The sequence below is a fragment of the Silene latifolia genome, chromosome 1, assembly GCF_048544455.1.
Source record: "Silene latifolia isolate original U9 population chromosome 1, ASM4854445v1, whole genome shotgun sequence".
Lineage (NCBI taxonomy): Eukaryota > Viridiplantae > Streptophyta > Magnoliopsida > Caryophyllales > Caryophyllaceae > Silene > Silene latifolia.
In genome coordinates, this window is record NC_133526.1 from 157,619,987 (window position 1) to 157,632,692 (window position 12,706).

At 43.9% G+C, this 12,706-nt stretch overlaps 1 non-coding gene across 1 annotated transcript; it reads left to right on the forward strand.

Moving 5' to 3' along the window:
• Nucleotides 1–3,745: 3,745 nt before the first annotated feature.
• Nucleotides 3,746–3,852, forward strand: LOC141619966 (small nucleolar RNA R71). The gene has a single exon (XR_012531851.1). It is a non-coding gene; the product is annotated as a small nucleolar RNA R71 (small nucleolar RNA).
• Nucleotides 3,853–12,706: the final 8,854 nt, after the last annotated feature.

Here is a 12,706-nt window from a genome sequence, read left to right on the forward strand (position 1 = left end):
TCTCTCCCAGTAATAGCCTTCCATAAGGGAGCGGGATCATACTTTGTAGGTTTCTTCGTGTAAGTCGGTTCATTGCTAAGGCCAAAAACATTACCGAATTCTTCAAAAGACAATTTCCTATCAACATTCTCGAGCCAGAATTCAATGTTCCTTAGAGCCTCCACCTTGGTAACTTTCAAAGAGCTTAAGGACTCTAAGGTGAGGGATGAGTAAGTCAACTCTTGCATATTAAACAATGTACTCAATCCCATGGACTCGAGAAAGGTCTTGTTTTGTTCTAGGACACCCAATTTTGACAAAGTCTCTTGGCATATGAATTTGGTGGATAAAATAGATTTCTTAGCAAAGGAAACAAATTTCTCCCTATGAGAGTCAGAAGTGAAAATTACCTCTGGATAATCATCTAGTTGTTCAAAAACCGGAGTACAAGTAGTAGCTTCCATAGGAGGAATAGACTCTTGAATTTCCAACCTTGCATTTTGAACCACCAATGCCTTAGATGCTTGAATAGCTTGAAGAGCTTGTTGTCTTTTGGAAAGGTTCTTCTTTGGGGTGCCTTACTTCCACCTTTTGTTCTTGCCATGCTCCTTTATGTAGTAACACCAAAGATAAGCTTGATTTCTTCAAATTCCAATAAGTCCCAAATCGATTTAGGATAGTTGAATGTTACCTTGTATCCCAAAATCGACTCAAACTTTGAAGATGTTGGTGTTTTAATCACTTGTTGTTGGTAAAGGAGTGATTTAATTGCGTTTTTAGGAAGTTTGGGGTTAATTTGGGTGATTTTGGTTGAGAAATTTGATGTTGGTTGATGGAGAGAATGAGGGTTTTGAGGGTTTGGAGTTGTGTTTATGTTATGAATGAGAAAATAAATTGGGAAAGAGGGGTTTTTAATCCCGTTATATTTGAAAATCATAGGGGGAGACGAGCGGATTGGCGTCGGGACGAGCGGATTCTGCTGTTTTTGGCTTCAGGAAAACGACGCGCTGGGACGAGCATCTTCTGAGGAAGACGAGCATCTTTCTGGAGCAGGACGATTGGACTGGATTGGAGACGCTCGGATTCCTTATCAGGGGGAAATCCCAAAATTTGTTAGTTATAAGACGAACGGATTCCCAGTAGGACGAGCGTCCTGAGTGAGACGAGCGGATTCTCTATGGGGACGCTCGGATTCTCAGTTTGAGCAAAATCTTCTTTTTCCAGCTTCTTCGGACGAGCATATCCTACCCAGGACGCTTGGGTTCTTCTCAGGACGAGCGGATCCTCGTGGGGTCGCTTGGATTGTCCCTCTGCCACTCGAATTTAGGTCCATCCGTGGGCATTTCGTAACCCGTGTCATTTACTCTTCATTTCTTGTGGTCTTCATTGTGGGGGCACTACGAAGGCTTGGATAGCCTAGGCAATTGCTATCCCCACACTAAGGCAAAACGCTACACATCAATAAATGATTAAGTCCCTCCCTCACTTCTCTCAAAATGATGAAAATCTTGATCAAGGCATAAAAATGTAAATTCAAAATTGACAAAAATGCAATACAATAATTAAAATGCGATTTAGGGAGTTAGAATATTTACAAGTGGTGGTTAAGGGAGGACTCCACCAAACTCTCATCCAATAATGAGATGTCAAGGGAGCATGTTCAAGCTGTTGTTGATGTTGCTCAACACCTTGAAGAAGTAGTCGAAAGCTTGTTCATTGTCATGATAAAGATCTTCAATAGACCTTTGCACTTGTTGTTCTTCATGGTGGTCTTGGGTCATATCATTACCGATATAGGGATTGAATATCCCTTCAAACTCATCATCCCAAAGACCGCATACTTCATCTACTTGTTCCCCAATAATATCACGAGTTGTCAAGAGCAACTCTTCTTCCTTCTTGTCATTATGGCCAATGAGTCCTTCTTCTTTACTTGTCATGGGTGAGCTTTCCAAGCTCTATTTGTTTAGACTTCCTTGCTCTTTTGATGGAGCATCATCCACTTTCTTCTTCCATTGAAATGTCAACTTTTCCTATCAGCTTGTCGGCTATAGTGATCAACCATAAAACATGGCTCATACAATCGGGGAGCTCTCATTGTCTTGTCAAGATTAAAAGTGATTATTTCATCTCCCACTTCAAGGGTGAGCTCTCCATGTTTCACGTCAATCACCGCTCCCGCGGTGTGCAAGAAAGGTCTTCCTAAAATGATAGGAATGATGGAATCTTCCTCCATATCAACAATAACAAAGTCCACCGGGATGAAGAACTTGCCAATTCTTACCCGCACATCTTCCCATACCCCTAAAGGTGTCTTCGTAGATCGATCCTCCATTTGAAGTGTGATATTAGTGAACTTGAGTTCTCCCATTCCTAGCCTCTTGCTTACCGAATATACATGACACTCACGCTTGCCTCAAGGTCACATAGAGCTTTGTTGATCGTGGTATCACCAATGGTGCATGGAATAGAGAAGCTTCCCGGATCCTTTAGTTGTGGAGGTGAACTTCCTTGTAGGATGGTACTACTCACCTTAGTGAAAGCAATAGTCTCAAGCTTCCGGATGGATTTCTTCTTTGTAAGAATATCTTTCATATACTTAGCATAGGCCGGAACATGATTGATTAATTCCGTAAATGGAATTGAGACTTCCAAGTTCTTGACAATATCCATAAACTTCCCAAGTTGTTCATAAAACTTAGGCTTAGCTTGACGACTTGGAAATGGAAGCCGAATCACAATAGGCTCTTTCTCTTTGGCCTTTTCTTCATCCTTCTTTGAAACTTCTTGAATGGTGGGTACTTCTTCTTTAGAGTTTTCAACAACTCTTTCCTTATCACTAGCATTCACAACATCTTCATCAACGGGCCTCTTCGGCCCTTCATACCTTGTACCACTCCTCAAATGGATGGCACTCACCGATTCTTGTCTTGGGACATTACCTTGAGGTGGTAATTGCTCCTTTTGTCTTTGTGAACTTAAAGATGCCAATTGAGACATTTGGGTCTCCAACATCTTTGTATGAGCTAGAATGTTGTTGATGGTGATGTCTTTTGCTTGGCCATCCTTTTGCATTTGAGTGAAAAACTCTTGTTGGTTCTTTTGCATTTGGAGGACCGCTTTTTGAACATTAAAACCTTGGTCATTGGATTGAATGTATGGAGTTTGATTTTGGTAACCTTGGTTTTGATTATAAAAGGGTCTTTGAGCTTGGTTTCTCATTGGAGGTGGGGTGTATGTTGTTTGAGGGTTTTGAACATTTTGGCTTTTGTATGAGAGGTTGGGATGAAGTTTGGTGTTTTCATTGTAATAGTTGGAATAAGGGGTACCACTCTTGTATGCTTTGAAAGCATTCACTTGTTCACTTGTTCCCCTACATTCACTTTGGTCATGTCCCAAAGTTCCACAACTCTCACATACTCCACTTGGAATTGATGAAGATGCCACCATGGCATTAACATGTTGCTTAGATTTGGAGGCTTCTTCGAGCTTAGCCATAGCCTTCTCAAACTTCAAATTAATGGTATCAATATGAGCACTAAGTTGAGCACCCAATTGAGTAATAGAGTCCACTTCATGCTTTGCTCCTCTAGTAGCCTTCCGAGGTCTACTATATTGTGAGTTATGGACCGCCATTTCCTCAATCTTGTTCCATGTTTGATTATCATCAACTTCGGTAAACATACCATTTGATCCCATATTGAGAATGTTTCGGGAGTTTTCATAAAGACCATTCCAAAATTGTTGTACCAAGAATCACTCGCTAAGTCCGTGATGAGAACATGAGCGGCAAGTTCCCTTGAATTACTCCCAAGCTTCATATAAAGATTCTTCGTCCCTTTGTTTGAACCCGGTGATTTGGGCTCTTAGCATGTTAGTCTTTTCCGGAGGATAGAGCTTTTTAGAGAAAGCAAGTGCCAATTTCTTCCAAGATTCAATATCAAGAGTAGCCTTATCAAGTCTCTTTAACCATTGTTTTGCGGAACCAATCAAAGAAAAAGGAAATAAGACCCATCGAATTTGGTCTTGAGTAACTCCGGTTTGAGAAATCGCATCACAATAGTCACAAAAAGTCTTCATATGAGAATGAGGGTCTTCACTAGGCATCCCCCCAAATTGACTTCTCTCAACTAATTGTATAAATGCGGATTTTTCAATGAAATTACCGGTTAAATGTTGTGGTGTGGGAGTACCATTTGGTAGGTTCTCCTCGGTTGGTACGGAATGTGATGAAAATTTAGGCATTGTGGGTTGATTTTGCGGTTGATTATGTGTTGGGTTATCCTCTCCTTCTCTTGCAAAAGGGTTGATGAACTCAATAGTATTTGGTTGAATGTCCACAATCTCACCAATACCTCTCAAAGTATTTCTAGCAAGCCTTCTATTGTTGGTCAAAGTTCTTTCAATTTCAAGATCAATGGATAACAAGTTACCTTGTGATCTCCTAGACATGCAAAATATCAAACAACTCGAAAATAATTAGAACAAACCTTTAGGAGTTTTACTTCCCCAAGGTAAGGAAAGACACAACTAAAAAGCAATCAAAGAAAATCAAATCAAGTTAACACCGTCCCCGGCAACGGCACCATTTTTGGTTCGTCGGTTTTGTTACTCGTCGTCAAAAGTTACCTAGACCAAAACAATATTTATAACTTCACAAACTACTCTACTTTTAGTAAAGAGGTAAGTAAAGGTCAAATCCCAAGGGACGGGTATTGATGTAGGATTTTCGAATGCAAATGGTCGTGTTTAAGGGTGTCACAATTTGGGTTGAGGTAGGAGATCAACTAAGCTAAATAACAATGTAAGTAAAACAAGCAAGATGATTAAAATGAGATGTAAACAATTGATTAAAAGCACTAGGGTGTCATGGGTTCATAGGGGATTCATGGGATTTGATCATACAAACATATTTTCTACTAGATGCAAGCAATTATTGTTGTGATGGGATCGAGTTAGTGTATATCTTACAATCCCTAGGAAGGTTTGGGTCCCGGAGCCGAATCGATTAGATTGTACCAACACCTACAAGTCGACTTAATCCTCCCTATCCAACTATATGCATGGTCTAATGAGACTCGAGTTGGTTTATGTCTTACAAGTCTTATTGAAAAGGTAAGTGATGGGTAAAAAATGCAAGGATTCATAGGCTCGCATTTCATCAAACATAACATGTGCATAAGTTGAAATCACAACAAGCAAGCAAATTAATTATGAAAACATATTAGATTAAGCATGAATCAATCCCCATGTTGGTTTCCCCTAATTCCCTATTAACCATAGTTAAGGAAACTACTCACTCATATCAAGTTTAACATGCTAACAAGGTTGTCAATCATACTAGCAAGGCAAAACATGATGAACAAATGAAGATGATTAACAATAATTAAAAAGGATTAAGAGAGAATTATACCTAAAGATGATTCGAAATAATAAAGAAAAGAATAATAGAAGTTGTTTGGGCCAAAAATCGTACAAGAGGGAAAAGCCCCCTTAATAAATAAATGGGATTAATGAGTAGAAAGGGAGCCCACGGTTGGAATAAAACACGGAGAAGGGAAATGGGCCAGCATGCACACAGGAGAAGACTGAAGCCCATCGAAGGAGGCGTCTGGAATTAGGAAATGGGGAGTTAGGGAGATGTCAGGGAGATCAGGGAGATGCCAAGGAGATCAGAGAGATTTGAGGGAGACGACCAAACATGGAAAGAGTTATTATGGAAGTTATATTCCCTTTCCATAATCAAGGTAGGACATACCTAGGGTTCTTACCCTATAAATAGCCGAGGAAGCAATCAAAGAAGGGCATTCATTCACACATCCGGATCCTCAGCAGGATATCAACTCATTCACATACACACGCATACAATCATCTAAGATCTTACGAGCTTGATACCTCGTGCTAGCTTGATTAGCATCACGATACAATTGTAATCATCCTCCCATTGAAGCATAGTACAATATTTGGCAGGGTACCGTCCCTCCCGCGGTTGTTCCCACATTGGGTTTTCCGCGTCACCAAATCTTACGTGTTAAGTTATATTTCGTACTTTATTTCCTTATTTAAACATCATCTTACAAGCAATCATATAATTAACCAACGAGTAAGACCACACTGACCCGAATCAATCAACTCGGTAAAAAAATACCTAAACAGTTTGGCGCCCACCGTGGGGCATTGTGGTCGTCAATCGTTGATACTCTAAATTCACGATGGATAAGCAAGCATCGGACGCCGTGTCAGGGAGTAGACAACCGTCGCCACCACACACTTCTACTCAAAATCCAGCATCAACAGTGGCAACACAGGCTCCCGGAGATACTTCGAGAATAACACCAACAGCAAAAACCTCTCCACCTCCTAAGACTCCTGCTGTCACAACCCAAGCCAGATCAGATAAGGGAGCAGCAAGTTCAGGCCTCACCCCGCCACCTAGTCCCACACAGATCTTGCTCACTGGCGTGGAGAATCTTCAGAAAGCCATGGAAAACATGAGAGAAGACCAGAAGAAAGCAGAAGCTGAAGCAAGGAAGAGGGATAGAGAGCTCTTGGCGCAGATAGACATCCTGAAACAGCAGTCTGCCACCCCGATGAGCAGGGCAGGGGAAGGAAGGTCTCCGCTGGTAGATCTAACACAGGGGGCATCAGGCAGCATGAATCCACTTCGACAGATACCAGCCGAACTGGTAACAAGGTTGGATCTAACTACAGTACCGACGGATGGAAGAATAACCCCACAAGGGCTGGGATACCTAACACCGGACACTGCCATCAACCACCAGTGTCTTTGAGGCGCGAACAGTGGCATCCCCCGTCAGCTTTTAAAGAATCGATCGTACACCGGAGGAGGATCCGAGTGGAACCAAAGCAAGTGAACCGGCGGGGGGACAATCGTTACTTCAACCCCTCTAGGCTGCCGGACACATCGAACCTTCAAGAGCTCGGGTCGGGAGGCGGATATTAAACCAAAGAGGCAAATGAAGGCGGACCCCATTCAGCAAAGATAACAAATCGCAGATTGAGCTAAAGGAAATACGAGCGGGTCCCGGGCCCGCCACCCCCACTCGAGAAAGCAAGACTAGACGGCTATGCCGACTCACCATTCGTGGACACCATATCCATCACGGCCATGCCAAAGGGATTCACAAATCCAAATCGCCTCTCTTTGACGGCACACAATGACCCCTTTGACCATATAAGCCGATGTCTGAGACAAGAAGATGATGACGAATAACGAAGAGGGCAAATCAAGGAGGCTTGCATGTGCAAAGGATTTGGATCCACCTTAACAGGACCGGCACTTCGATGGTTTGTAAGCCTGCCCAACAGGTCGATATCCACATTTGCCGAATTAGTGAATGCATTCACTCAACAATTTGCAAGCAACAGGAAGCCGCAGAAGCATGCAGGAGATCTGTATAGAATCATCCAGGGGGCAGGAGAAACCATTGGAGAATATAATACTAGGTTCAACAATGAGAAGGTAGCAGTACGAGAGTGCGACATTTCGACAAAGAGAGAAGCCTTGAAAAGGCCCTCCACCATGACTCCGACCTATACAAGAAGTGACTATGCATCCCCGCCATAGTTTTGAGGCGATAAGAAAAAAGCGGTGCCGCAAACAGACTGGAAGAAGACATCCTAGCCAGAGCCAGCCTACCTAATACACCGAGTGTCTCTAGTACCTCAGCCGTGGAGAAATCAGGAAGAAAGCATACCACCAGCAAAAAGGACGAGAGATACAGGCCGTATGGAAGGGGATTCAACTGAATCGAGGAAAATCAGCAACTCTCTACTCTGGCAGAATATGGATTCACTACGCGCGTCGGAGGAATCCTGAAGGCACTCAGAGAGATGGGAGATGGAGTCAGGTGGTCCAACCCACCAGTGGAAGGACAAGCATGGAGAAAGGATAGCAAAAAGAATTGTGAATTCCACCGTGATATTGGGCACAATACTGAGGCTTGCTACACATTACGGAGAGAGCTCAAGCGCCTATATGAACAAGGAAAGCTGAGCCACCTATTACCATGTGGGGGCAAGCAACAGGATAAGGTAGGCGCCACCAAACCTGAAACCCCACCCACATGCACCAAAATCATAAACGTGATAACAGGTGGCTCAGACCTAAGTGGGCTGACATACTCAGCAGCTAAGACACATGCTACCGAGACCAAAGGAGATAGGCCAGCAAATTCTTGCAGAATTTCTCACAGCGACCTACCAGCTGTCAGCTTTGATGAAGGAGATACATACGACGAACGGGAGCATTATGACACACTTATTATCACCTTATCAATGGCCAATTGCACATTTAGAAAGGTCCTGGTAGATACAGGCAGCTCAGTCAACCTGATCATGCTAAAGACCATAGAAAACATGGGATTCAGCGAGAAGGATCTGCAGAAGAAGACTATTTCGCTAGTAGGCTTCAGTGGGGAGACAACCAACTCACTAGGCGAGATAGTCATCCCAACCTATGTGGGAGGAGTCAACAAGCAAGTCAGGTATCTGGTCATAGACGGACCTTCCACCTACAATGTCATTCTGGGAAGGCCGTGGCTACACCATATGAAAGCAGTCCTCTCAACATATCACCAATGCATAAAGTTCCCCACACCATGGGGAGTAGAGGCAATAAGAGGAGATCAGGAGGAAGCTAGAGGCTGCTATAAGAAGGCACTAAAGTGCACTGCCAGCCCTCCCGCATAGCAATTACAGAAGCAACCTGTCCAGGACGAATACATCGAGCCCCGGCGAAGAGCTAGATCAAATTAACTGGACAAGCCGCACCCGAAAAGAATCGTGCTAATTGGAGCGGGATGCGAGAGAAGCTTGAGACAAAGAACTAATCAAATTCTGCGGGGATAACATGGATTGTTTCGCATGGTCACACGATGACATGATAGGAATAGATCCGTCCATCATAACACATAAGCTTAGGGTGGACCCAAAGTGTAAACCCATCCAGCAGAGAAGAAGAAAGTTTGCAGCAGAAAGAAACAAGGTGATCAACCAAGAGGTAGATAGTCTGCTGGCAGCAAAGAAAATAAGAGAAGTAAAATATCCAGAATGGCTGTCTAATGTGGTGGTGGTGCCTAAGAAGAATGGGAAGTGGAGAGTATGTGTAGACTTCACTGACCTCAACAAGGCATGCCCTAAAGATCCCTTCCCGCTACCTCATATTGATACAATGGTGGATGCGACAGCTGGACATGAGATGTTGACATTCCTGGACGCATGGAGTGGATACAATCAGATCAAAATGGATCCTGCAGATCAAGAGAAGACGGCATTCATGTCTGAGAGAGGAATATATTGCTACAACGTCATGCCATTCGGCCTAAAGAATGCAGGTTCCACGTATCAAAGGCTGGTTAACCGCATGTTCAAAGAGCAGATAGGAAGAACTATGGAAGTATATATTGACGACATGGTGGTAAAATCAGAAAAAGCCAAGGATCACATGCGGCATCTGGCAGAAACATTCAACGCCCTGAGGGAATACAAAATGAAGCTAAATCAATCCAAATGTACCTTCGGGGTATCCTCTGGCAAATTCTTAGGCTACATTGTAACTCAAAGAGGAATAGAAGCTAGCGTCGAGCAGATCAAAGCCGTCTTACAACTAGAGTCACCTGAAAAGCCTAAGGATGTTCAAAGACTAGCTGGAAAGGTAGCACCTTAAGCGAGTTCATCTCAAGATCTTGAGATAAGTGCAAGTCTGTTTTACGACATACCGAGAAAGAGCCGAAGTTTGAGTGGACCGCGGATCACGAGCAAGCTTTCGAGAGTCAAACACTACCTCATCACCCACCATTCTTTGTTGAAGCGGAATCGGAGAACCACTATTCCTATACCGCCGTCACGAGAGGTGGCGGTGAGCGCCGTTCAGTCGAGAGCAGGAAAAGGAATAGAAGCCAGTATACTACATAAGCAAATCTCTGCTGCCGGCAGAGACCAGGTACACATCTCTTGAAAAATTAGTACTAGCACTGGTAGTAGCATCTCGCAAGCTGCGCCCCTATTTTGAGTCCCACATCATACATGTCGTGACCAACTACCCGCTGAAATCTATCATGAGGAAGCCTGAACTGTCAGGAAGAATGTCGAAGTGGTCTGTACACCTCAGTGGGTACGACATCCAGTATGACCCCAGAACAGCAATCAAATCGCAAGCATTGGCCGACTTCGTGTCAGACTTCAGCCCAGCCATCCAAAACCTGGCAGATGAGGAAATCCTCACCCTAGGGGAAACAAGGAGGCAGAGGTCTGGAAGATGCATATTGACGGAGCCTCCAACCAAAGGGGAGCAGGAGTAGGGTTAATTCTGCGGTCACCACAGGGAGACCTGATAGCACAAGCGGTAAGATGTGAATTCAGGGCAACCAACAATGAAACAGAATACGAGGCCTTGATATTAGGAATGAATCTAGCTCTGGAATTAGGAGTCAGGCACCTGCGCATATCCAGTGACTCTCTACTAATAGTCAATCACGTGAATTATGAGTTTATAGCCAGAGATTCGAAGATGATTGCATACTTAAAAATAGCAAATGAGTTAAAACAGAAATTCGGAACTTGCAAGCTTAAGCAGATCCCGAGAGATCAGAACGTGGAAGCAGATGCCTTAGAAACTTTGGGGGCAACATTCAAACCAACAGAACTTTCAAGCATTCCAATAGCACACATGCTAGAGCCTTCCATCCAGAAGGCAGATCTAATAGATAAAGGAGAACTGGAGGATCCACAGAATAGAGAAGGAGTCCAGGTAGCTACAGAGGTAGATAAAAACTCTCAGCCAGCCGATCAAACGACCGAACAGGCAGATGACTGGGATTGGCGCACACCCTACCTAAACTGGCTACATCATAGCAAGCTACCAGATGACAAGAAAGAAGTAAGAGCTTTCAGAGTTAAGGCCTCCAGGTTCATACTTATTGACGATATACTATTCAGGAAATCACTAGCAGGCCCATACTTACGGCGCCTAGGCGAGGAAGAGGCGCAGACTGTGTTACATGCTCTCCACAGTGGCGAATGTGGAAACCATGCAGGGGGCAGGAGTCTAGCAAATAAAGCCCTCAGGCAGGGATACTAATGGCCTACAATGAAGGCAGATACAGCAGAATATGCACGCAAATGTGACGCCTGCCAGCGCTCAGCACCAATGATCCATCAGCCATCAGAACCCTTGCACCCTATCATTTCTCCCTGGTCATTCATGGCATGGGGCATGGATATAGTAGGACCTCTGCCAAGAGCCACGGGAAACAGGACATGGATGCTGGCGATGACAGATTACTTCTCCAAGTGGGTAGAGGTAGAAGCATTCACAGAAGTAAAGGACAAACAAGTCATTTCGTTTATAAAACGAAACATCATTTGCAGGTTTTGTATCCCATCAGAAATCATATGTGACAATGGCTCACAATTCATCTCCAACGATACCGAGGGATACTGTGCCAGGTGGAACATCACCCTAAAAAAATCAGCACCCAGGACTCCAAAGTCCAACGGGCAAGCTGAGTCCAGTAACAAAATCATCATGGACAATCTGAGAAGGAGATTACAGGAGTTAGGAAGAAAGTGGGCAGATGAATTGCCACTAGTATTATGGTCAGATAGAACGACACCAAAGGTAGCAACAGGTCAAACACCCTTCAGCCTGGTGTTTGGCGCAGAAGCAGTCATCCCATCAGAAGTTCTAGTTCCCACCCACAAGTATGGATGTATGACAGGAGAACTGAACAATGCAGAGATGGTCAGAAGCCTGGACATAGTTGACGAGCTGCGAGCAAGCACAAAAATACATCCGGCTGCCTACAAGCAGTTAGTGGCCAGGAGTTACAACAGGAATGTGAAAGTCAGGCTCCTGAACGTAGGAGACCTGGTTCTCCGAGAGGTGTTTCAAAACACTAAGAATCGAAAGGCAGGCAAATTCGCCTACAAATGGGAAGGACCATACCAGGTAGAAGGAGTTGTTGGCCATGGTGCATACAGACTGAGGACTATGGACGGTCAAATCATACAATGCTCATGGAACATACTTCACCTGAAGAGATATTACTTTTAATAATAAGTAGATTTTAGCCTTCAGGATGATGTACTAGGAAAAGCCAAATCATTTTGAAATTAAAATAAAAATCCGGTAGTAGGCATACTGCCAATTTCACTCCTATTTCTGGTATCTCTAACTATTTTAAAATTTTAAACTGCTATTAGATGGTGTGGTCTGGCAGCGTCCTGGGACCACAATTGCTCTGGTACTCCATGAGATGGCGACAGGTACTTCACATCATTTCAATAGATTTTTCTATTTTCAGGCTTCTCTAGGTACATCACTCTGAATCCTAGTGTCTATGGTACGTTGAAAGGGTATCTAGCAGGACTGTCAACTACAAACGTGGGGTGACAAGGCACATGGAACTCCAACATGCCTAACCTATTTTCTCCACAAGGAGCACCCTCACCAGGCGGACTGTGGAACATACGAAAGGGAGCCTGGTTGACAACTAAACACGCTTACCCAGCTACCCCTGATACCACCCCCTGGATGTATGCACATACATGGAACGTAGGGATCTCTGTGCTACTAGAATCCTGCAGCGTCCCATTGGTCCTAGAACGACGATAAACTTGCCTAAATTACGCCCCTGTTGGCTTTAAACGTGATAAACACACCTTGCGTCATGAACAAGGTTAAGTAATCCAAAACTGCGGCATA